Source organism: Felis catus, chromosome C1 (assembly GCF_018350175.1).
Source record: "Felis catus isolate Fca126 chromosome C1, F.catus_Fca126_mat1.0, whole genome shotgun sequence".
NCBI classification, from domain to species: Eukaryota; Metazoa; Chordata; class Mammalia; order Carnivora; family Felidae; genus Felis; species Felis catus.
In genome coordinates, this window is record NC_058375.1 from 120,776,365 (window position 1) to 120,803,207 (window position 26,843).

At 37.7% G+C, this 26,843-nt stretch overlaps 1 pseudogene; it reads left to right on the forward strand.

Moving 5' to 3' along the window:
* On the forward strand, positions 1-26,843 carry LOC101086411 (annotated as a pseudogene).

Genomic DNA, 26,843 nt, shown 5'->3' on the forward strand with positions numbered 1-26,843 from the left:
ATGGCAGTTCAGCTTATAGAGGAGTGGCCTTGTGCACCTGGGGTCCAGAGCCCGGGGAGGGGACGTCAGCTGGCAAGTGTTGCTATCTGTCAGTCACTGTGAGGTGATTGGGTTATGGAGAAAATTGCAAATGGAACCCCCAGCTGCTACCCACCATAAAAGCAATGGATGACAAGGAGAGGGGGAACAAGTAGATTGGTCTGACCATTTCTCCATCCTCCAGCCTCCTGTCACCCTCAAAAGCCCCTCCTACCAGAGTCTAACAGGGACCTGATGGCAAGCCAGAAATGAATTTTATGGAGTTTTATCCCTGGTATTACAAGGCTGAGTTTGAAGCTGAAATAAAAATATTTAATATCAACCCATTACACACTTTCAACTATTTGACATTCTTTCTGATCTTTCTACACATACAATGCATTTGAATTCCAATATCATGACAAAATAACTTCATACTTCCCCCTAACAAGATGCAACTTCTTTCTTACAAACAAAGGTGCCCTAAATCTCTCCTCAAAATGAGGAGAAAGAGATTTATCAGTAGAAAAATATTTTTAAATTACTTACATATACTTATATATATATATATATATATACTTAAATACATATATACACACACACATGTATACACACACACACACACACACACACATTTTCTTCTTAGGCTTCTCTCACACATTACCATGGACTGGAGGACTTAAACAACAGACGTTTATTTCTCACAGCTCTGGAATCCGGGAAATTCAAGATCATGGTGCCTGATGTCTCATGAAGGTCCACTTCCTGGCTTATGGATGGCCATCCTCTCGATGTATCCTTATATGGTGGAGGGCAGAGAGAAAGGCTCTCCTATCTCTTCTTATTAGCACACTAATCCCATTCACAGGGGCTCCACCTTCATAACCTATTTACCTCCCTAAAGCCCACCTCCTAATACCATCACATTGGATATTAAGCTTTCAACATAAGAATTTTGAGGGGGCACATTCAATCCCTAGCAACACTGAAGTGGAAATATTCAGGGGTGAATGGGTAGACTAATCTGTTGATCTAGAAGTCTGTGAGGAAAATGAGTGATAAGAAGGTAGTTTGGCTGTCCTGAAGGGTTTTTTAGGGAACTTGACTTTGACTCCATGGCTAATAAAGGGATAGCGAGGTTATTTGCATCAAGAATGGTGATACAAAGATAGTCTTTTACACAGTGATTATTTCAGGGGCGCTTGTAGGATTTTATGAAAACAAGCACAACAGTCCAGGTAGGAAATGATGTGGGACTGGAATTGGGATATGGCAGTAGGGACAAAATCCAGTATGACTCTGAGCCCACTACAGCCTCTACAACTGACTGATGTAGAAGGAAAGACACTGAGGCTGGTGACCTCACCGTAGGGATTGGCCCACGAGTTTGCAGAACCTTAAAGGGGTGGTCAACATTCCAGATCCCCTGCTTCAGAGAAGTGTGGAAATACTAGGGGAATATCAATGAGAATAAAACTGTAAGGCATCCAGCCGTCCATGGGTTCCAGGGCAGTCCATGCTCTTCTCTTTTTTCATCTGAATCACCACTGTAGCTTTATCACCAGTTCTCCTCCTTTGCCATCTACCCCCCCCCCCCCCCCCCCCCCCGCAGACCTGACTGATTTTTGATATGGCAACCGGAGCCATCTTTTTGAACATCGCCTAGACCACAACTCTCCCTTCCTTGACATTATTCAGTGACTTCTCTCTGTGCTAAGAATGAAATAAATACTTGATGCCCTATCTAGCACGGTTTTGCCTGATATGGCCCCTGATGACATCTCTCGTCTTTTCTCTTTTTGTTTGCTCTAGCTACCTTGGCCTTTAACATTTTCTTGCGTATTCATGCTTTCTCTGCTCAAAGGATTTGACCATGCTGCTCTTGTATGGGAATGTTTTTCCAGTTGGCTTCTCTTCACCTGCCCAAAACCCCTAGAGGCCTTTCCTGACTGTTATAAGCTCTGCTACTTCCTGTCTTGAAACCCCCTATTTTTCCATAGGGTTTTTTTTTTCACGATTATAAGCCAGGACAAAACGAAATATAGACCTTTTTTTCCCCTTTTGCTTGAATCTCCTGATAAGGCCAGGCAGAGCCCAACTTCCTGTTTTTTGTCTCATGATGGATGAGCTAAGATCAGAACTGTTTGTCACGATTGATTAGCTAAGATTAGAAATGTTCATTCTAAAGCAATTATCCAGAAACTAACTTTTCACAGAGAAAAACATTTTCCTATGACTGCCGCTTCCCCTGCCCACAGAACGACCCCCCACTGGAGACCACCCCATGGGCACTTGCTTTATCCTCTTGGGGCAAAACCACCTTGCTGAGATACTCCAATCTTTGGATCTAAGATGCTCTTTCTATTAAAATAACCTGAATAAATTTAGTCCCTCAACTTTTCCGGTTTTGGTCTTTGATAATTATACATTTTCTGATGTGTTTTCCTGTTTAATATGTTCTCTCTGACATGTCTTTGCTTCTCTCCTTTCACGTACACTAGACCCGAAGCTTTATGAGGGAAGGGACCATGCCCTTCTCATTATACAGTAGCACCAATGCTTCTCATGCACCTGACCATAGGAGATGCCTCATAAACAGGAGTGAATAAATGAGTGAATGTAAACGTATCAGGTGTCTCCAAGTAGTGACAAGACTGGCAATGATGCAGGAGGCAGTATCAGAGAAATGAGTGTCCAGAAGTGCGTACAACAGTATTTGTCCTCCAGAAAGAGGGGCTATAGGACAAGGCGGATTGTTAGGGCAGCATCCTGGAGACCTGGAGTTCCGGTGAGGAATTCTACCATAGCAGATGATCTAGCACAGAGATTAGCAACTTTGGCCCAAGTTCAGACATAGATACCCCTCGGGAAGAGTCAGATTAGGCTCTAGCAAAAAGATGCAGAGGTTCACACTGGCATGCTGAATCTAAAGCAGCAAAACCAACTCTAAAACTCAAATTTCTGAGTCTGAATGTGTTGATTTACTGGCAGCCTTGTTTTACTTTGGCTCTGGGCATGCAGGGTAAAGATATTGGTTTTATATTTCAACTTAAATGGGTAAACACACCTACTTACAATGGAAAAGGAAGAACAGAAAAAGATATAACTTGAGGCATAATCTAAGAAATGAAAACATTATTTTTCACCTACATGTTTGGCAAAGATTGGGAAAGATTGAGTGTTCAGGGAACCAGACATTTTTCTACACTAGTTGTTGAAGTCTACATTGTTTGAAGTCTTTGTGAAGTCACCTAGTAATATGTACCAGTAGCTTAAAATGTGCATTCCTTGAAACAGTACAGTTTCTAGTAATATGTCTTGAAGATACATATATGCACAAAGATTAATCTCTAAATATAATTACAACTCTATGTATACTATAAATTTGAAAACCACTGAATATTCCACAACAGTAGAATAGCTATATTATAACTCATTTCTATATGATGGTGCATTGTTTCAGATTATGTTTGCTACCCTAACAATAAACCCCAAATCTAAAGCTTTTTAAAAATATTTATTTATTTATTTTGAGGGTGGTGGGAGAGGCAGAGATAGGGAGAACAGAACTGAATCCCACGCAGGTTCCACGCTCAGCACAGAGACCCATGGGTTGGTGGGTGGGGGAGGGTTGAACTCACTAACCATGAGATCATGACCTGCGCTGAGATCAAGAGTCCAACCTTAACCGACCGAGCCACCCAGGCCTCCCATAAACCCCAAATCTCATTGGCTTTATAGAATGAAAGGCATTTCTTTCTCACAGAATGTGTGAACAGCAGGTGCAAAACACAGTGACCAGTTCTGTAGCGTGTTAAAGGGATGGTGAGTCAGCATCATTGGTTTCTTGCCATTATGCACGTGAAGAGTCCCTCGGTTTCCGCCCAGAACTCTGAGGGCTCTGCACAGAGTTCTTGGTTAGGCACAGAGGCCCTTTCCAGAACAATTTAAGGACATCTCATAATTTAAAATCATATCTCTAATTTCTAGTCAGCAAAGTACAGGCTAGTGTCTATCACTATGTTCTTTTCTATTCCTTCTAAACGTTGTCCCTCCCAAACAATTTTGGGTCATTCATTTTGTAGTAACCCAGGGAGCATGTCTGGGGAAGTGACTGATGTTGGCACTATAGAATAACTGTGAATTTTATTGTCTCTGTCTGTTACATATTTGAGCAAATGGTTTGACTTGCAGTGTCTTGAAAATCAAATTTAATATCAGGAAGGGCTTGTGATGGTTCAACTACTGCTGTGCTTTCTTTTTGTGAAATGAGTTTGGTCCTTTTCAGTTTTTTGATCAGTTTTTAGTTTTGTGCATCAAGGTTTTCATTCTACATTATATGATAATACTCTTTTCGCTCTTGGAGGAATTAAAGAAAAAACATGTTTTGAGTTAAAGACTTAAGGATGTGAAACCATGAATGATTCACCGAATGTTTTTGCTATTAGCACCTACACTCTAATTGAATTGTCCTAGTAATGATCAGCGTGTGCAGCTTTGAAGACACCAGGAAATGTAGATTAGGATGAAAAAAGCGAACTGTTTTCCTTATTTCCCACTATTCCTCTTTATATGAAAAATGCACTTTTTTTTGGAAAAACACACTTTGAATGCTAAAATGTTTATAATGGAAAAATTAAAATTAAACATCTACAGTCTCCCTTAGCACCTCTATCTATCTAATAAGCCAGGTAGTGTTTGATCAATAGTAATTACATTTCTAAATCGAATCTATGAGTGGATGGGTGGTATTTATAATTCTAATGGTCTCAGATTTTAAGATATTGGGACAAATGACAGAAAGAAAGTAGTTCATTTTATTATACTTTTATTCAGTTTTAAAACCTGTGTTTTAAATATGCCAGGTATAAAACAGGCATGGAGGTGATTTTTAAGATCTATCGTCTAAGTGTTGGTAGCCTGCCCATGAAAATCAATATCATTTTTGTTGAAAGAAGATTCAGATTTTTTACGTCATTAACATACTACCATGAAAGGCTAAGTTCTTATACTGTTTGGAGAAAGTATTTGTCTTCATTGTTGCAAGCTTCTAGTACCTTTATCCTGGATTTCACCGTGTTTAAAGCATTCATAACTACTTACCCTGCAGCTCTAGCCTAGCATGTATGTAAGGGTATGTAGGTATGTTGGAGAAGAGGTTATCTATGGTGTATGTGTATATATATATAATATCTATATCTACATATGCATATGTAATTCATTTATAATACATGCACGGATATAGTAAATATACTTGCATGTAATATAATAAAATATATGATATAAATATAATATGATGTTTTTCTGACTTGGCCCTGAAGAAACTTCGTTCCCTTTCAATTCCCCCAGTGAGTACTGAGAGTTTCCCAAGGCATGTCTCCCAGCTGTACCATGGGTCATACATCTTGCTGACAAGACTTTTTTTCCCACCTCTTGTAGTGGCTTAGTGTGGTGACATCTACCGTAGCTTCAATACCTAATGCAACAGTTATGGCGTTAATACCTACAAAGCTGTCCCTATCCCTGTTTCCAGCCAGTTACCACCACAGTCATTTCTGGTGCTCACCCGTCTCTGGAGCAAAGCTCTGCACCCCCAATATCAAACATGCAGAGGTGAGCAGCAAGTACCTTGTCCTAGCACTGCTGGTTAGTAGGCCATCCCTGCAGAAGATTTTGGCACAAGTTCTTTGTGAAACAGTTGTGTTTATATTTCATTCTTCACTGAACAGTCTTAATCTCAGGCATATGTACTGGGGGCTGGGCTAGAAGGTAATTGAAATAACCTACACTGTTATATTCACCACCACTGCCCCACTTTGATGCAGGCCCAAGGTCTTTGGATCACGCTTGTAAACTTGATTTCTTCTGCCCTCACAGTGGGCTTTCTCTCTGAAGTTTCGTATTTTATCATGTAACTACAACCCCAGAAGACTCACTCTGCAGGTTTCCCCCCTATACAGACAAGGCTGAATCCTAAAATGGACAAATCTTAACCTCAAGTTCTGATCCTGTTATGAATATTTATGACACAATGTATCATAAAAGAAACTTTGCTAGCCAGAAAAATTCAGATGAAGAGAGATTGTGTTTACTGCTGCCATAACAAATACTTGAGAGCTACTTTAACATAAGCTAAGTAGAGCATTTGATATCTATATTTCGAAAGGGGAGGGGACTCTAGCAGTTTGCAAAAATGAAAAAAAAAAACATTAGTAGGGTCAACTCAGGTAACACAGTAACATAATAACTCATTACCCTCACATCCTGAAAATCTCTTATAAGGAGGGTAGAGACTGGGAAATCAGTCGAACCACAAATTCATCAGGAACCTTGAGACATTCTCCAATCAATCCAAGTCTACTTCATCCTGGATAGATAGTGTGATTAGAAAACAGTTGAAGTGATATAAGAGTGAGGATTCCAAGTAAAAAGACCCATAGACTTAGAGGTTAAATGTTACCGAAAATATAAAGAGCACAGAGAGGTAAGTCCTGACCTGTGCAGAAGGGTCTAGGTGGACCCTCTGATGCATGTTCCCACTTCACTCTTTAGCACACCTCCCTGCATCCACATAACCGCACAGGATAGTTGCAAAAACTCGGGATGAATAAACTCTGGGGAATTACGAGTGTTGCTGGGGCTTCTGAGAAGGATAGAGGATCCAGGGCAAGGATTGCCTCACCTCTCTTGTGTGAGTGAAGCAGCTCATGTAGCATTACTAGAGATAAAGAGGGATATTTTTCAATGAGATATGACAGCCCAAAAGAAAGACATAATGGTAATAAATTGCCATGTATCCAAGAATATACCTCTAAATGATATAAAACAGAAAAGGACAGAAATAAAAAGGAAAGTGGACGAATCCTAGACCATGCTGGAAAGCTATTACATGCTTTCACCAAAAACTTGTAGAACTAGCTGACAAAAAAAAAAATTAAAAGCATAGAAGATACAAATAACACAATAAATAAAGCTTGATCTAACCCATATATTTTGAGCAATACAACCAACAACTGGAAAAACAGTGCAGGTGTTTAAGTACAGATGGGTTATTTACAAAATTCACTACAAAATTGATCATTGGCTAGTCCATTAAATAAGCCACAGAAAAATTCAAAACATTGAAAGAATTTGAATTATGTTCTCTTACCCCACTGGAATTAAGGCGGAAATCTGTACAAAAAAGATAACCAGTAAGTGCCCCTACGTTTGTTTATTTATTTTTGAATTTTGAAATTTATGAAATTAAGCAATGCATTTAAAAATAATCCATGAATCATAGGGAATCCTAAGCAAATAAGAAGTATTCTGAAACAAATGATTGGGAAACTATGACGTACGGGTGATGGTGATATTTTTAGTTTTGATTCAGCTGATGATTGCACTGGAAGATTCATGAAGTAGTACTCTTGAAACTCTTTCCTTTTCTCTTCTTTATATTATATTTTTAAAAAACTGTACAAGGGTATATCTGCTTCAGCTAGGTGATTCAACATTATTAAGAATACATCTTTGGATCTCTTAGAATCATCTTCTCTCCTACACCATGAGACATGACATTATAACTGAATGTTTATCTTTGGCAATCTCTGTGGATATAGAATGTGTGTCCCATCATCATAAACTTCTGGGACTGAGGTCTTTCTTGTCATAGGTCAGGCCCCAAATATATATGTATTTTAAGTTTATTTATTTATCTTGAGAGAGGGAAAGAGAGAGAAAATTAGAGGCAGAGAGAGAGGGAGAGAGAGAGAATCCAAAGCAGGCTCTACACTGTCAGCACAGAACCTAACGTGAGGCTCAATCCCATGGAATCATGAAATCAGGACTTGAGCTGAAACCAACAGTTGGACACTTAATCAACTAAGCCATCCAGGCACCCCTCAGGCCCCAAATATAAATGTCATCTTCTTCCTCCTGACTTTGGAATGTAGATGTAGGTGAAGAGTTTCTAGAAGTTTTCATTCTTAACCCCTTTTTCTTTCCCAAAACTTCATGATGGAGATCATGTACTTTCTGCCATGTTTTAAATTATTTTCGTATTTCATTATCTGTGTATACCTAATTTATTTTCTTACATTATGATGTAGTACAGCTCCATGAGCAAAAACCCATTGCTGTCAGACAGCCCTGGTTAAAAATCTCACCTATGTATTCTTTTTTAACTGTATGATATAGGGAAACTTACTTAAGCTCACTGGGACTCAATTTTCTCATTTCAAAATAAAAGTAACAATGCTTACTCTGTAATTTACAGTAAGGAATAGAGTAAAATAACCTATGAACAATGCTTTGTATTGAATTTGTCTCTTAGAATACTAATTCCATTCCCCTCATAAATTATTTTTTGAATCAAAGTGGTCAATGGAAAAATATCTTTTATGTAACAGAGAAATTAATATCTTTCTTTTTCTTTGCAAGAGTATAGAATATTTAGAGGGCATTGGTATTTTTAGGATGAAAAATGTAGAGTGAATTAAACTCATTAATTTTCCATATATTCTCTGAAATTATTTTTCATAATATCTTGCTTGTCAAATAAGAGATTCATATAAAAAGCCTCATAAGAAATTCCAATAGGAAACAAAATGTATTAAAAGTATTATTAGCTCTTTAATGGGACTCCAATTTCAACATTTATGTAAAGATTTTTCCTTTTAGTGTGGCTGCAGTTTCATTAAAATCTAAATTAAAAGAAGAGAAGAGATGCTTTTCTTAAAATGACCAAATCTGTATATTTTTCCCCCAAAAGTATCAGAGATGGGAAAAAGCTAGTGGAAGCACACAAGGCTTTTAAGGTCTATGGTCAGACCCAGTGAACCATTGTCATCCTTGCCTTCATGCCATCAACCAAAGGCAGTCAGAGAGCAAGGGGATCACGAATGCACAGTCACCCCCACTGAGGTTGCTGGGTGGGGGGGGGGGGAAGCAACAGTTTAAAACACATAGGTACCATACATTCACGTAAGGTTAATTAGCATATAACTAATTTTGGGCTTAACCAAACACAAAATGTCATTATTTCATGTATTTACTCATTAATGCAGTCAACGACCAAATAAGTATTTAAGGGACATCAGGGACTTCTGTGAAGTGAGCCTAGTCACTGACCCTGGCTTTAAAAACATTAGAATTGTCACTTCATTTGTTTATGTGTTCAGCAAAAACTTCTTGAACTTCTGTTAGATGTCACACTATTTGGCAAATGATTTCCAAAATTTAGCTATCTCTTTTACCCAACAATTCTCTGTACTGGATAAAATAATTCAGTGACTTAGATGTATCATATACAAATAATTATTCCTGGAGAGTTCACCAAGATTCTATATTAAATAAAAGTAGACGCCCACTTTTTGGGTCGTCTGGGTGGCTCAGTCCGTGAAGTGTTGGATGTCAGCTTAGGTCATGATCTCATCATGGTTTGTGGGTTCGAGCCCTGCATCAGGCTCTCCACTGACAGTGCGGAGCCTGCTTCAGAGCCTCTCTCTCTTTCTCTCTCTGCTCTTCTCCCACGTGCTCACTCTCAAAAATAAATAAACATTTAAAAAATAAATAAAAGTAAACACTTTTTATAGATTATTTCTGAGATTATAAATGTAGACGAGATTGGTAAGATCTCTTTGTAAAGAATTTTGGGCTAATATTTTTATGGCAATATTTTTTTGCCAGATGTTGCCAACTGTTGGCCTACTGAACATATTCAGCCACAGATGAATTTTGTTTGGCCAGCATAGAGGTTACACATTCTTGCATTTGAATATATACAGATGTGGCACATACCCTCTGGTTCATCACATCACCCTCTACTTTATACTAAGGACTCAGTCTATCCGTACATCGGTTAACCTTTCACGGCCCTGCAGCATTTGATTTTATAAACTGTGCTCAGTGGCGTATAACTTTGGAGCACTGGTTACCATTCACACATGCATTTGAACAGTTCCAAAACTAGTGAGAAAGACTTAAGTCTTATAAGTATTATGTGAGATGACCCATTTATTCAGGCACGTTAAGCAAAAACATGTAATATCTGTACTTCAGATGGGGAATATAAACTAAGCAAGCAATCAAGGTATCTGTCTGAGTTAAAAACCAAAGGCAAATATGACAGCTATTGTCCTCACTGAGCTCACTTTTTAATAGGCAATCAACAAACTATGTTTGATAAACCAGGACAAAGCTTCCACATGGATGCGATGATACTTGGACTGAGTTGAGAAGAGGTTAATAAGCAATAAATTTAATGAAGAGGGCGGAGAAATTAGAGTTAAAGCAGGACCAGATGAGGTCCTTATACTTCCCTGAGTGACTGGAGTAATAAGCACACATGCAAAGAACAACAAAAGGAAGCAACCAGAAAGTCCAAGTCTAGGCAGAGTTGAGAACTAGTTGGATTTTGGAATCTTTTGGGTTTTCCATCAAAGTGAGAATGTTTTAACCCTGAGAGTGTTTTGAACAAAATATTTTTATCTAAATAATATGAACCCCAATAAATGTCATCTAGAACGTTTTATCCAGAGATTTCATTAATCCTTTTGATTTCATTGATCAATTTTCTCTTCATCATAGTCAAAAGATTTCTATTTATTTTTATCTTATTGAAAATATTTTCATTTGTACAAATACTTTCTCAATTAAGTTGGTATAAAATGCAATTCATTAACTAATTTTTTTGACCAAAATAAATTTTTATTCATCAATTCTGATATAACCTTTTGTGATCTTTATTTCCACCAATTCTAATTTTCCTGAGTCAAAAATGGGATGTATTTAGTTCTTAGCATATGTGAGGAATTTGTGAGTCAGATCAAAGAAAGACAGATATGAGAAGGAGAGAGGACAAGTAAGACAAGAAAGGTGAGGAGAGAAAGAGAAGTGAAAAGAACATAAGAATGAAAAATGGTCTGTTAGACATCAACATGAGAGGAAGAATGTGGTGTTGACACAAACCAGAGAGCCAAGAAATCATGTTGGCCATATCCTAGATGGTGGCCTAACTCAGGTTCTTCTTCTGACTGAATTCAACTCTAGCCTAAGAAGGTGAGATTTGGTATGCCCTTCCCCTGCAGGGCTCTACCTTCCATCAGCCTACCCACTATGGGCTAATACCCAGCCATCTGGCTAGTTGATGGACCTAGAGCCAAACAGGGTTTCCACTTTGGCTCTGACATCCTGCACCACCAAAGTTCAGCTTGTGTTCGAGTGTTCATGTATTTTTTTTTTTTTTTTACTGTCTGCCTCCACTTGAGCTATCATTTTATATTTGAGTGGAAGACAGATGGAGCCCTGAGAGTGAACTTTCAAGCCATCCCAAGTACGAGACAAGTCAGGATCACATTTTAATGAATGAATGAGCACATATACACTCCACATTGCCATCATCATATTAGTCACCTGCAGGTACTTAAATTTATATTGGGCGATTGGAAGCATTCAGTACTCTTTAACCACCTTTTTTATTTATTTTGGAATTTGTTTCTTTTATAATCATATTTCTTCATCTTGTTCAATACTTAGAATTAAATGAATATTCTTTCTATAAGACTTTATTATCAATAGGGATACACGCTAGATAAATAACACTCTTAAGTTGAACTATTTCAATCTACAGTTCAGTAACATTGACTGAGTACCTACAAAATATCAAGCCCTCTAGTTGTTTACAAAGATTTGGAAAGCTTACAAATTATTTGGCACTTTAAGTTACTTACAAATGCACTTTTTATTTGCTTGACAATGCTATTCATTTTCCCATAAAAGGATGATTTATGCTGGCTTTCATTTTTACATTATCTATGGACTCCAGTCAAATGCCAATGTCACCCACCAGTTTCTGGGGATTGTGAATTCTACCCTTTGGGAGTTATTTCTTTAACTGGAGTGATAGAGTCTGGAACTGCTCCCGTGCCTTGGCTCATAACCCCAGGGTGTCCTTAAATGTTATGTTGTCATCAATTATCCAAAACAGAGCCATTATAGTCTATCCAAATCATCGAGAGATGGATGAGCTTGCCACCGAGAGAACAGTGAAGGCAGCTGCAGGTTGAGATGCTGGCCAATATATATAATATGTGTTTCCCAGGACATGAGAGGAAGAAACAGACTGTGATCCAAAATCATGGCAAATATAGGTAAGGCTTTGTTGCACAAAATATGTTTCTGAAGCTTAAGACCTTTTCTCTGGCCATCACGGTGGACCAGAGAGAATTAGAAGTTGAATCAGACATTCAGATTTTCATTTTGGTAGTAACTCTTTTTCTTCTAATTCAACAAATATCTGTTATGTACCCACGATGGGCTTGGCGCAATGCAAGTGCTAGTGATACAATTAAGCTCAAGAAACTTAAATTCTTGGAACTTAATTGAGTAATGATATGAACAATGATTGAGGTATAATTGTGATGAGTGCTACACAGAAGAAGCAAAATATAGGTAAATGCCTACCCTGAGACAGTCTAACTCGGTTAGAAGTTGGGAGAAATCTAGAAATGTTTTCCTGAAGAAATAAAATTTAAACTGAAACTTGAAAGAGTCAGTTAAAGACAGGCAGGTAAGGACAAGATACAAAGGAGCATAAAAAGTGCCAGGCAGAAGAACAGCACGTAAGAACGTTCTCACAGGGGTGGTTGGCACACCCAGAACATACACGGTCTGTAGGCCATGAGTTACTTATATTACTGGGCACAAATGGCCTCTTCCATGAGCTACCATGATAGAGATACTTTTCTTGGACTGACATAGTAAAAAAGAATGAGTTTGTATAAAATATCTAGTGCACACACATACACATACACATGGGGAAAGACGGCAAAATACAGTCTGACCTGTGAAGCTGAATTTTATGTGAGCTGTAGAATTGGCCATGAAAATCATCCTAGATGACACTTTATAGATGATGTCAACAAGATCAGAGTTTGTTATTTACCCTGGATTATAACATTGCTTAAAGGCAGAGCTAAGAATGCGTTTTCTGATCCTGAATTCATTGTTTTTTTTCTTAGACAGTGAGTTTTAAAATAAATTATTGGTTCATATCACATATTACACCAGATTACATATTAACTATTGAAGTCAGAATTTGAACCCAGACCTGCCTAATAGCAAAACCCATGTTATTTATACCAAATCATAGTGATACTTGGTAAATGAATGAACCAAATTATATAAACAAATGAGTGAATAAACATGTGAAGCTTGTAAAAAGAATACAAGAATAAAATAATAAAATAAAAGAAATGAATAAAAGAATAAAAGAATACAAGCAGTATTTTTTTAATGTATATTTATTTATTTTTGAGTGAAAGGGAGCATGAGCAGGGAAGGGGCAGAGAAAGAGGGAGACAGAATCCCAAGCAGACTCCATACTCTCAGCACAGAGCTGGATGCGGGACTCGAACTCACAAACTGTGAGATCATGACCTGAGATGAAACCAAGAGTTGGATGCTTAACCAACTAAGCCACCCAGGTGTTTTAACAAGCAATATGTTGAATTAGGCAGTGTTTTGATTGAATGCACAGTAATGGTTTTCGGAAGAATATTTTTATCCTTCAGGAATTTTTTTTTTCCTTTAGAGAGAGAGAGAGAGAGAAGGAGAGTGCCAGCAGGGGAGAGGCAGAGAGAGAGAAGCAGAGAGAGAATCCCAAGCAGGCTCCACAACCAGCACAGAGCCCCCTGTGGGGCTGGGTCTTAAGACTGTGAGATCATGACCTGAGCTGAAAGCAAGAGTCAGAAATTGAACTGACTGAACCCCCAGGCATCCCTCATTCAAGAGTTTTTAAAAACAGAATCCAACTCTGGAATAGGAGATAAAAGGTGGGGGGTTGTTGTAAGAACCTAAATTGGAGGGAGCCTTGGCAAATAAAGAATTCCAGAGTTTGGCAGCAAGAGCGCCGGGGCCAGGATTGTGCTGTCACCTTCAACATGGACTCTGTGGTGATAGAGGACACATTCCAGCCATCAACCCATCTCTGTGGTGCCTGCTGTCGGTTCTAGATTGCTTCCTGGGAATGTCTAATTGTCTGAGCAAGGGTCAAATGCTTCTGCCAGGGAATGAGGAGTCAAAAGTACCCCCACCTTCAATTTCCAATGAGGGAGGTAAGATATTATGTCCCTCTAATATTGTAAACAATGAGAATTTTTATAAAATAGAAAAGGAAATTAGACATTTGAACACCAAAATAATGAAATATTTCACTACAGCACTTTTTCTGAATAGTGATGAGAGTAGGAAGTAAAAAATAAGTTTAAGTCAACTAATACTTTGAATTTGTCTTAGATGAGTTTTCAGTCGTACTACGAGAAAGACGAAGATTAATTCTAAACAGCTAAAAGCAAGAGAGGAAAACAAATCAGTATCAAAGTTAGCAATTCTAAAGCCACATTGAAATGAAAGCAAGGAATTAAATATGCAAATGCCCATTTTTATTTGAAAGATAGCAGTTTTAGGGTGCATCCGCTGACCTATCACAGGAGAATATAGAAATATTTGGGAGAAAAGAGCAAAAACTAAAGACTTTATGTGTGTGTATATATATATATATATATATATAGAGAGAGAGAGAGAGAGAGAGAGAGAGAGAGAGAGTTACATAGATATAGATATATAGAGATAGAATTAATTACAGCTTTATTTTAGAGGCAGTAAAGAACAGTAAAGAGCACTCAAATGAAATTATTCACACTGTCGAATGTATAGTAAAAATACCCATCACACTGTTTAGAAAATAAGCCCAAACAAATGAACACTCACGCCCAGATAAAATGAGTTGTTTTTTGGTTTGTATTTATCTGTTTATTTAGTTTACAAAGGCTTGAAGCTTTGTTTCTGTAATCTATTTGGACAGAATAACAGTTCCAACGTATGGGAAAAAACAGTGCATTTTTATCATTATACACAGGCACATGTATTCATAAGAAGGGATTTTGTAATAATTGGCTGGAATGAGGGTTGTAGTGTTTGTAGGTCTCATCTTTCCTTCATTCCATATCCTCTGTCACTACCAATAGCAAAAACCTAGTTGATCCAATTCTTTGTATTTCAGTGACGCACTTAGACAAGGAGGACTCCAGATCACACTATACTTACAGGTCACAGAATGCTATTCTCATCCTTTTAGAGGATTTGAATGAATGCCAAAGGTTTTGGGTGTTTCCCGCATGCAAATGTTGAGAGAGAAATGTCTTCATAAAGAAAGCAGGCAATTCTGGGTACCATCTGAACTTTTCCATGCTCCATGCAGCTCTTCCTGAATGCCATACTTCTTCCTCTCCAAGACTTTAACAACTAACAATTGAAGCTGTACAGACCACTAAAGAGAGACAAAATAAAGGGCATCTGGATAGCTCTGTTGGTTAAACGTCCAACTTTGGCTCAGGTGATGATCTTGTGGTTCATGGGTTTGAGCCCCGTGTTGGGCTCTGTGCTGACAGCTCAGAACCTGGAGTCTGCTTCGGATTCTGTGTCTCCCTCTCTCTTTGCCCTTGCCCCATTCATGCTCTAGCTCTCTTTCTCTCTCCAAAATAAACATTTTTTTAAAAATTTAAAAAGAGACACTAATAACACATACTGAAGTCTTAACGTGGTACCAAGTGAACATCATCTACAGATGCACTCACTTAATCTTTACAAAGACCCTATAAAATAGACACTATTGCCCCAAGTTTCTTCGAGAGTAGGAAAATGAAGCCCAAGGAGGTTAGCTAAGTAACTAAACAGCTCACTATGACACAGCTCCTAAGTGGAGGGTTTAAACACAGGCTCTTCAAGGCCCAAGTCCATCCTCCTAACTGCTTCTCCTTTGGCCGCCAAACTGTGACTTTTCCTTTTCTTTTCTTTTCTTTCTTTATTTTTATCCATCTTCAGCCATGGAACATGCTCTTGTCACATGTATTTTGTGCCTCCTCCACTTGTGTTTCAGCATTTGGACTTTCAGTTTGGTTGCAAAATTATCAAATAGAGAAGCATGTATGGGAGCATTTGCATCAGCTATGAACATTTTGTCCCTTCACCTGAAGTAAGGTAGGTTTGGGGGTGTGCCTCTCTTGAGTTGCCAAATAGGGTAAAGTTCATAAAATGGTAGTAACCAAAAGCATTAGTTTGTTTGGGGTCCCTTTTAAATTCCTATCCTGCTAATGTTTTTTAGATTCTCCTTTGTGTTGCGCACATCCCCTGCTGCAGGTGAACCGTAGCTCTTTTTGTTCCGCTCTTAGCAGCTATTTCATGAGTCCTTACGGTGTTACTCATGATCCACGTAAATATCATATAATTTTAAATATTTATAATTATGTACCTCTTGCAGAATCTGATGAGTTCTACGAAAATCATCTTCCGACTACTATCAAATTAACACAGTCACGTAAAATATTCAAAATCTAAATTTAGTATCCAGAGATAAAGATTCTGGCACGGTGGCATGAAAAGATCAAAATATGCTCTCCCCAAAATATAAAAGTGGGGGGAAATGATAAAAAAAAATAACCACTTCAGAGCTCTGGAAGTCAACCAAAATAAACAACAAATGGAGAAGCACTTATTCATAAGAAGCGACTGGCACCTGTAAGGACAATGGGAGACACAGCCCTTTTTTTCTGGGGCTGTTCTCATCCCTTTTGCCCAGTTCAGGTGAAGGTTTTTCCAGGGCTCATCTGGCCCTGAAACATAGTCGTCATGTGGCCAGAGGGGCTGACTCGATTTGGCATAAAGGCCAAAATCTATGGTCACATTATTAGTAGAAGTTACAATTTGGAGAGAAAACAAACTGAGAAATCTGCTTCTCTGTTATAGAAGGTTGAGAAGAGGTTAATAAGCAATAAATTTAATGAAGAGGGCAGAGAAATTAGAGTTAAAGCAGGACCAGATGAGGCCCTTATACTTCCCTGAGTGACTGGAGTAATAAGCACACATGCAAAGAACATCAAAAGGAAGCAACCAGAAAGTCCAAGCCTAGGCAGAGTTGAGAACTAGTTGAATTTTGAATGTATTCCACAGAGAGAGTTTTTCAGCAAAGGGAAAACTCCTTGTGGAATCGAGCACAACCTCTGCCTAAAATACTAATTGGCCACTAAGCCATAGAGACACAGTGGTGTCCAGTAGGAAAGTAGAAATACATATTTTTAAAAAATGGAGTAGAGAGGCACCTGGGTGGCTCAGTTGGTAAAGAGTCTGACTCTTGGTTGCAGGTCAAGTCATGATCTTACGGTTCATGAGATCTGCGTGAGATTCTCTCTCTCTCTCTTTCTCTCTCTGCCTCTTCCCTGCTCTCTCTCTCTCTCTCTCTCTCTCAAAAATAAATAAATAAACATTAAAAAATTGTTTTAAATTGAGTGGAGCCTCTAGATATGAAAATTATACTAATTGAAATGCACATTTCACTAGATGGGTGCAACAAAATATTTAAATGGTAGAAAAGTAACCCATAAACTTGATGGTAGATGAGTAAATATGATTTAATGTGAAGGAAAAATATTGATGATAAATGAACAGAGCCTCAGAGACATGTGGGACATCATCAAACATATCAACACTCACGTAAAGGGAGTGGTACAAAAAGTAGTTGAGGAAATAATTACCAAACACTTCTCAAATTTAATGAAAAACTTTATAGATGAAAGAGGTATAATAAACAAGTAGTCAGATATACACCGAATATTTAAATTTAGACATTTTATAAACATTTATTGTAGCAGCCAAACTTCAGCAAGATAAGAAAATGAGAAAATCTTGAACGCAGAGAAAAATGACGTATCATATACAGGGGAAATAACAATACAATTAATGCTTAGCTTCTTATCATAAATGGTGGAGATTACAATGAAGCAGAATGACATATTCAAAAAAAAATGAAAGAAAAATTCTCAACTAATAATTTTATATATGACAAAAATATCTTTCCAAAATAAAGCAATATACATTATATATAAAGCAATACATATATATTATCATATGTATTTATATGTATTTATATATTTATATATGTTTACTGTAGTAGACAGACTTAACAAGAAATACTGAAGGAATACGTTTAGTCTAAAAAAATTACACTGAACAGTAACTTGAATCTAGGAAAAGAAATGAAAGTCATCAGAAATGGTGGGTATGTATATAAATATAAAATATAGTACTTAATTTTTAAATTTTTCTTATGAACTTGTCTTAAAATATGATATTTTATAAAACAAGAAATATGCCATTCAATTTTTGGGTTTATGATATATATAGATGTATGATACATATCCATAAGACCACAAAGGAAAGGAGAGGAAATGGATAATTATTAGAGCAAAGTTACTGTACATTATTGGAATTACATAATTATTAATCTGAGTTTATGATAAATTAATATCTATATTATAATATTTAAAGCAAGTCTCAAGAAAATAACTTTAAAATATACTTTAAAAACCAAGTGCAACTGGGGCATCTGGGTGGCTCAGTGGGTTGAGCATCTGACCCTTGATTTTGGCTCAGATTGTCATCCCAAAGTTGTGGGATCGAGCCCCACATCAGGCTTCTCATTGAATGTGGAGCCTGTTAAGATTCTCTCTCTCTCTCTCTCTCTCTCTCTCTCTCTCTCTCTCTCTTTCTCTCTCTCGCTCTCTCTCAGCCCTTCCCCTGCTCACATGCATGTGCATGCATGCACTCTCTGTCTCTCAAAAAAAAAAGTTAAAAATTGACTGAATTAAAATGGTACACCAAATATATTTATTCAATATAATGAACAAAAAACATCATTGATATGTTTCAATAAAGTAAAATAAAAGTCATATCTTTGGAAATAAAATCAGTATCAGTAAATTACCTTTATTCCTTTTTACCTACCCACTTTGATAAATTTTTTTGAGTAATCCAACGTAAACATATTCATATGCATAGGCCTACCTTGCTGTTGTTTATGTCCTTCTAAGATTAACTATGTCCTTCTAAGATTTTCCCTTATGTAAAGTGTTATTGTCAAGGTTATATTCTAAGCAATATATCAAAAAAATAAGTCATCCAGGCTTCTAGTGATTCTCTAAGATACAAGGACCAAAATAAGTTTCTCATACTCTCAGTGGTAAAGAACCAGCTTTACTTTTATTTTTAAATCTGCCACCAACAAGTGCTTTTATAAAATCTAATAAAATAAATTACTATAAAAGATGAAATTTTTAGGAAAGCCAAAAACATGAGGCAATGTTTTTGTCAATGTGAGAATCAACACATTTCATCAAATTGCTGTCAAAACTTCTAAACACTCAATTTCTATACTCAACACATTATGATGGTTAATTTTATGTGTCAACTTGACTCGGCCAAGGGATGTACAGATAGCTGATAAAACATTCTGTATGTCTGTGAGGGTATCTCTGGAGATTAGAATTTGCACTTGTGGACTGAATAAAGAAGTTTCACCCTCAGCAACATGGGTAGGCATCATCCTATACGATGAGGGTCCGAATAGAACAGGTGAAGGATGGACACATTCCCTCATTCTGCTTGAGCTGATCTTAAACTTCTCCTATGCTCTGGCATAGGGGTTCCTGGTTTCTAGATGAGAATTTCTACCATAGACCCCCAATTCTCAGACTTTTGGACTCACGCTTACAACCATCTGTTCCCTGGTTCTCAAGCTTTGAGACTGAGACTAAAATATACCACCTGATTCTTCCCCGATTCTCCAACTTGCAGATGGTGAAATATGGAATTTCTCAGCCTTCACAATAGTGTGAACCAATTCTTATAATAAATATCCCATTTTAGTATCTATCTATCTGTCTATTATCTATCTATCTATCTATCTATCTATCTATCTCCTTTGGTTCTGATTCTCTGGAGAACTCTGACTAATGCAGTCTGAACATGAAGACTTTAGGTAATGACATTAGGCCACAGAACATATTTTGAGTAGTTCTGCTCTAAAAGACCACCTTTAGTTTTGAGGGCAAAGAGTCTTTAACAGTGTGTTCAAAGAATGTTTATTTGAACTCCAGTAGTTATCCAGGTTTATGTTGCATAAGAACAGAGCAGATGGTCAATTGTATGATGTAACATCAAAGGCAGAGAGGGAATTACCCTGTTCCCCATTCTAATGCTTTCCAACTTGAATACTTAAAGTTTCTTCCTTTCTCGCATGAAAAATTTGTTCTTCTCAAAAGGTGAAACTGTAAGAGACACTTGAGCATGGTTAAAACATCTGAAGGAACAAATTGCCTAGAGAGGAAACAAAGCCTGAGAATGCTGAAGGGGAAGAGGGAAACAGGAGATAGAAAATAAATTATCCTATTGAGAAGCATGTTTATTCCCTAAAGAAGTTTGCTCGGGATGGTGATAAAATCCAAATTACCTTGACCTGGTAATGAGTTTCTTTAGCAGACTTTATTAGACCAAGCTATAGCCATATATAAAGTTTAATCAAGGTGATAAGATGCTCTTGCTTTATGAATGAACTCTGATGCCCTTTAACCTAGTTTAACAATAGTTAAACAATATCTTCTGAATTTGTGTAAGACAACTTTCTATACAGCCTTGCAAACACACATTCCTATTTGCTAGAAAATAGCAGATAGAAAAATAAAAAGAAGATGAATTTTGGAAAGTAGTACAAATCAAATGGAAATGAGGAAATTGTGCATAAGCGTAATTTATTTTTTAGACAACCTCATGTGCTTTTTTAGATATAATCAATTCCTAACACATTTCTGAATGGTGTCTTTTTCGCATATAAACTCCCTTTTAAACAGGGATGAGGAAAGCTAATGGTTTTCTTTATCAGTGCTAGAATTGGGTTATGATGCAAACATATATGCAAAAATTTGTAAATCACACAGAAAAAAGTGCATATGTATAGAAACTATTATGGTTGAGTTTTCTTCTGAAGCCGTGTTCTCAGTATATAAAATGTCTTTGTAAGTAATGTTTAAGGACGGACTAGTTCTTGTAGTTTTATGGAATATTACCACAAGGTCCCTTCCAGTTATGGTCTATGATTCAATGTGAACAACATTCTGGTACAATAAAAGAATCAGAAGAGTCACTTTTCCTTTTAAGGGACCATGTGATGCCACCAAAGAAATGACACTGAGAAAGTTAGTCCTGGCTTCAGAAGTTTGAAATGCATAAGTCCAAAGAATAAATTTATGGTTTGGTGAAACTGAGTCGATATTCAATCTTGACACCATGGTCATTGTCCTTTTTATATAATCTTATTTTTATAAGTATATACCTAACATTTTATAAATCTAACTTATTTTTTAAGTATTTATCTAACATTTTATAAATCTAACTTATTTCTTAACATTTATCTAACAATTGTGAGTAGAACCTGTTGATAGAATGATTCTGGGTCTGTGCTGCCCATTCTCTTGTTGGAATCTTAGTCACAGATTAAAATGTAGGAGAAAAAAATGTGTCTATATTATAGAATAACCAATATAAAATGGATTTCTCCAAAGTGGAACTTAACACAGTTCAAATATGTAGTAGGTTTTGAGTAAAATTTGTTGAATGAATGTACAATAACTCATTGCTATTTGATCCAAAGATTCTCTCTCCATAGGCAGAAATTTCACTTTTTTTTAACATGGAAAACATTGTAAAAATTATTAATGTGATGTTTTTCCTCCTTGGTTTCTTTAAAATTTTTTAACATGTATTCATTTCTGAGAGACAGAGAGAGACAGAGCATGAGTGGGGGAGGGGCAGAGAGACGGGGACACACAGAATCCAAAGTAGGCTCCAGGCTCTGAGCTGTCAGCACAGAGCCAGAAGTGGGGCTCTAACTCACGAGCCATGAGATCATGACCTGAGCTGAAGTCAGATGCTTAACCAACTGAGCCACCCGGGTGGGCCCTCTCTCTGATCTCTTAAGCATGTGATTTTCACCCTACCTGACTCATATTATCCAAATCCTGGGCTTGTGGAAAGGAGAGAAAAAATTAGGAATTTTAATATTCAACCTCTTACAGTAAAAAATGGGATTTTCAAGCAAGACTATAATGTTCAATTTAAGCTACTTTCTTGACAAAGGACTGCTTATATTTTATTTTTGGTTTTCCTCTTTAAGCATATTAATAGGGCGTCAGGCTAGATTTTACATGAGAAAAGATAAATAAAAAGAAGAGAGCAAGTTAGATCCTCTCTTGAACTAAGGTATTTAGGAAAAAGAAAAGAAGGAAGGAGAATGAAAAAGCCAGATAAACATCAAACTCAGAGAGAGAGCTGACTTAGGTACTAAGACAAGCACTGAGAAATTATTTACTGTGCTGCTGGAAGGTCATCTCATACACTCTCCTGTATCACCAGTCACATTGACCAGTGTGCTTAGGCAGAGAGAGTTGCAGCACTGAGCTGTCTTGATTGCTCTTGGTTCCTGCGGAGTATGACTGCTGATTTGCTAGCTAATGACCTGCTGCGAGGGTACTCATGGAAGGACAAGGTGACCTCATCAGAGGATGTAGGTAAACATCCATGCTAGGGGACAAGAAAGAGGATGGACCAAGAACAAGCACCAATTAAAGCTGAGTTGAGGGGCACCTGGGTGGCTCAGTCGGATGAGTGTCCAACTTGGCTCAGGTCATGATCTGGCGGCTTGTGAGTTCGAGCCCCAGGTCGGGCTTTATGCTGACAGCTCAGAGCCTGGAGCTGGCTTCTGATTCTGTGTCTCCCTCTCTCTCTGCCCCTAACCCACTTGCATTCTGTCTCTGTCTCTCTCAAAAATAAATAAACATTAAAAATTTTTTTTAAAAAAAGCTGAGTTGAAGTGAAGCCAACAGAGTACCCCAAAATCATTGCTGAAGCCTAGAGAAATTAGACCATGAATAAACATCTCTCCACCTGTATCAGTAAGGCATGCTACAGCCAGAGATGCAAAAGAAATATCATTCTGGAGATCTAAGGATTGGCATAAGGTCAGAAAGCCCCTTCCTTCCATGTCCTACTTTCCATGAAGCATATGGTGTTTGCCCTACCATACATTTAGATGTTGGGGAAAAGAGTCCAGGAGATGGGGAAGGTTATTCCAAAGACTGCTCACATTTATGTAAGAAAGATATAAACCTCCCTTTAAGGAAGTTTAATGATCAAACTGGACTCAAATTTAGTCCAGCTTAGATATTTAGTAATTTTTTCCTGCTGATTGGGGTGTGAGACCTTGTATGAAAGAACATATTCAGTTTAGTCAAAAATAAAGAAATTAACTTTCATTTTGAATATTCAAGTGGCATTGTTAGGTAAAATTTATTACTTGGACACCCTTTCTCTCCCTACAATTTTAATTTAAAACTTAGAATTATCTCTCAAAAACAACAAATATTGACAAACCATGTTATTTTTTCCCCTCAAATCAGTTGGTTTCTCTTCTGTTTTCTTTGTTGAATCTCCCAGAAGTCTTTAAAAACAGATACACAAATAAATAAGATAGAGTTCTGCCTTTCTTAGCAAGAGGTGGGGGATAGTTCTAGAAGCCCACCTTTATAGCACACTATTATAGCATGTGAAGTGTGACAGTGTGATTTATACAAAATGCCACAAGAATACCAAAGACAGAGTGACTCCCTGGATCAGGGCAAGTTTTGCAGCTGAAGTGCTATTTAACCTAAGCCTTGAAGAGCCAATAGTAATTGGCCAGGATGGGAAGAAGACAGAGGGGTATCCCAAAGAACTTATTTAAAAGCCCAGAAGTGAACAAAAACCGGCCATGTTTGGGGACTCTGAGAGTTTGTTGTGACTCAAACATATTGAGCATGCACATAGAAGGGGAGAATGATTAGCTGTAAGGACAGAAGCAATGAGCCAGAAATACAAGCCTGTGTACAATTAAATATTGAATAGTGAGCCATCCGATATTTGAGTATTATGGGAGCCATGAGTATTATGGGAGTGTAGAAAAAAAGAAAACTAATGACAACAGAGTGCTCAGTGAAGGCTTCATGAAGCAGATGTAATTTATTCAGATGCCCTCGGCGTTACAGTTCTCATGTTAACAGTATTCTTATTATGCCTCATGCTACCAATGGGCACCAGTCAATTAAAGCATTGGGACTGGAGGGAACAGCATGTAGACCTTCTGATTGAGATGTATGGCTGTTAGGCTGACTGATCCAGCCGTAGGTATGGGGAAAAGACTAGTTTTTTCTGGAAGCTTTTCCTAAGGACTGCTCCTTAGGTACCATTTCCATTGGTGGTTAGGTGTTTCCTATAACAAGAATTTTGTAGGCAAAACTCAATGGGCTTCTATAATGTTCTTTATGAATATTCTGATGGATTTTGGATTGATTCAAGTGGTGATAATGTAAACTATGTTTCCTGAAAAAAGGTAACCACAGAACCCTTTCCTTGAACATTTCACAGGATTAACCTTCCACAGAATACATTTTAAGGAACACAGACATGGTTTGGCTGTTGACAAGAGAATCTAGCATGTCATTGGGCAATAAAATAATTCAAAATATAGCAGGGTTCCCTAGCAGGGTGTGGAGGTCTGCATCAGGAAATACTTAAGTAGGAAATGTTTAGGTAGACAAACAAGGAAATGTACAATGTACCAGGAAATTTTTACTGGGGATGCTTCGCAGTATCATACCTGACCCAATGTACTTAAAGTATTCATTTCTATGGAAAACCTTTCTGTCTTTTATCTTGTCTCTGAAATGTACATTCAACCGTTTTGACTAGTTGCTCTTGAGTCTCTCCTTCCTTGTCCTTTGGTTTTCATCCCACATCACTACATCAAATTATTTCCTTTACAATATTTTTTAACCTTTTTTTCTACTAAATTGTCTCTCCTACCAGAAGGTAAGTAAGCTTTTTGAGACCAAGGACTTTAAGATAAGATCACTGCTGTATCCTCAGTACCTAGCACATAGTAGGTCTCAATATTCACTGGAAGGATGGATGGATGTATGGATGGATAGATGGATGACTTAATTAATAAATCTGGGCATTTGGCAGCTCTTGAGAAATGGCGATTGTGCATTGTCTCATTGTCCTGTAAAAAACTACAAGTAAAATTCACCTTCCCATATTCTTGAGTTTTCTTTTCATTGAAACGTCTTTTAAACTGTCTCATTTCTGTACATGTTCGAAGATATTTTCACACAGAATTCAAGCAAATTGACACGGTTCTTGGATGGAAATTTTAATTCTTCTTCCTTTATAATTATACTTAGCATATGCTTCACACGTGTTCCTAATAGCTGAGAAATGCTGTCGTTCAGAGTGATTTTTAGTCTCCTGGTGTCTTCAATTAAAGGGAGCCTCCCATACCAGCTGCAGAGCCAATGATGACATTGTTGTTATAGTGTTATTTCTAATTATTTTAGCATATGTTGACCACAGAATATTTGTATTTTAAAAATCCATAATTAAATAATTAATTCAGGCAATGATCATAATGGCCGTTAACATAAAATAGGAGACATTATCTGCCTTCTCATATAAATGTAAAGCTTCACTTCTGAACAAGTGTTGCAAAAAAAATGTTTTTAATCTTGAATCAGATTAAGCCTCTAGCTCTGGTGACCAGTGTCCATTAAATACAGAGGACATAAATATATCACATGACCCCACATGTAAGCAATCAGTGAAATCTAGACTGTGGAAAAGTCTGGTCAACAACCAGTCCATTTTTTTTTTTCCAACAAATGAATTGCAAGACATAAAAGATGAAAAGAAGTACATTTAATGTGTGGACCTTATTTTGATCCCAATTAAAAAAAATCGATGGCAAAAAGAAAATAAAACCAACAAAAAGCACTCTTATAAGAAAGTCCTAGAAAATTTAATACCTTATTATTTTCTAGAAAATGATCAAACTCACTTGAGGAGATCCAACTAAAGAGATTCATGTTACTGTATTAACCAATACACCTTTCATACAACTATTTTAAAACATCATTATGTATCCTTTCTGTGCTACCCAGGGAGAGAGCCATAAGGTGTTTTATGTTTATGTCATAACTTAAAGGGAAACTTTCACAAAGTCCAGAGACCTTTATGTCCTGCAAGTGAAGGAGGAGGGTGTCCTCAAATTCCCTGCAGCAGGAACCCATTTAGGTGGCACCAACCTTGACTTCCAAATAGAACAGCACATCTACAAAAGGAAAAGTGATGGTATCTACATCATAAATCTGAAGAGAACCTGGGAGAAGCTTCTGCTGGCAGCTTGTGCCATTGTTGCCATTGAAAACCCAACTGATGTCAGTGTCATATCATCCAGGAATACTGGCCAGTGAGCTGTCCTGAAGTTTGCTGCTGCTACTAGAACCATTGTTATTGCTGGCCACGTTACTCCCGGAAATTCACTAACAAGATCCCCGCAGCCTTTCCAGAGCCGAGTGGTTACTGATCCCAGCACGGACCACCAGTCTCTCTCAGAGGCATCTTACGTTAACCTGCCTATCATTGCTCTGTGTAACACAGATTCTCCTCTGCCCTGTGTGGACATTGCCATCCCTTGCAATAAGAAGGGAGCTCACTCTCCGCGTCTGATATGGCAGATGCTGGCCCAGGAAGTCCTGTGCATGGCACCATCCCCCGCAAGCATCCATGGGAGGTCGTGCGTGATCTCTACTTCTGCAGAGATCCTGAAGAGGTTGAAAAGGAAGAGCAGACCGCTGCCGTAAAGGCTGTGACCAGGAGGAATTTCAGGGTGAATGAGCAGCTCCAGCTCCTGAGTTGACTGCTACCCAACCTGAAGTCCCGGACGGGTCTAACGGCCTGCAGGAGCCCTCTGCAGCGCCCTGCAGCGGTTCCCTACAGAAGTCTGGAGCACTCAACTTGCCACTGAAGACTGGTCCACAGTTCCCACTGCTCAGGTCACTGAATGGGTAGAAACAACCATGGAGTAG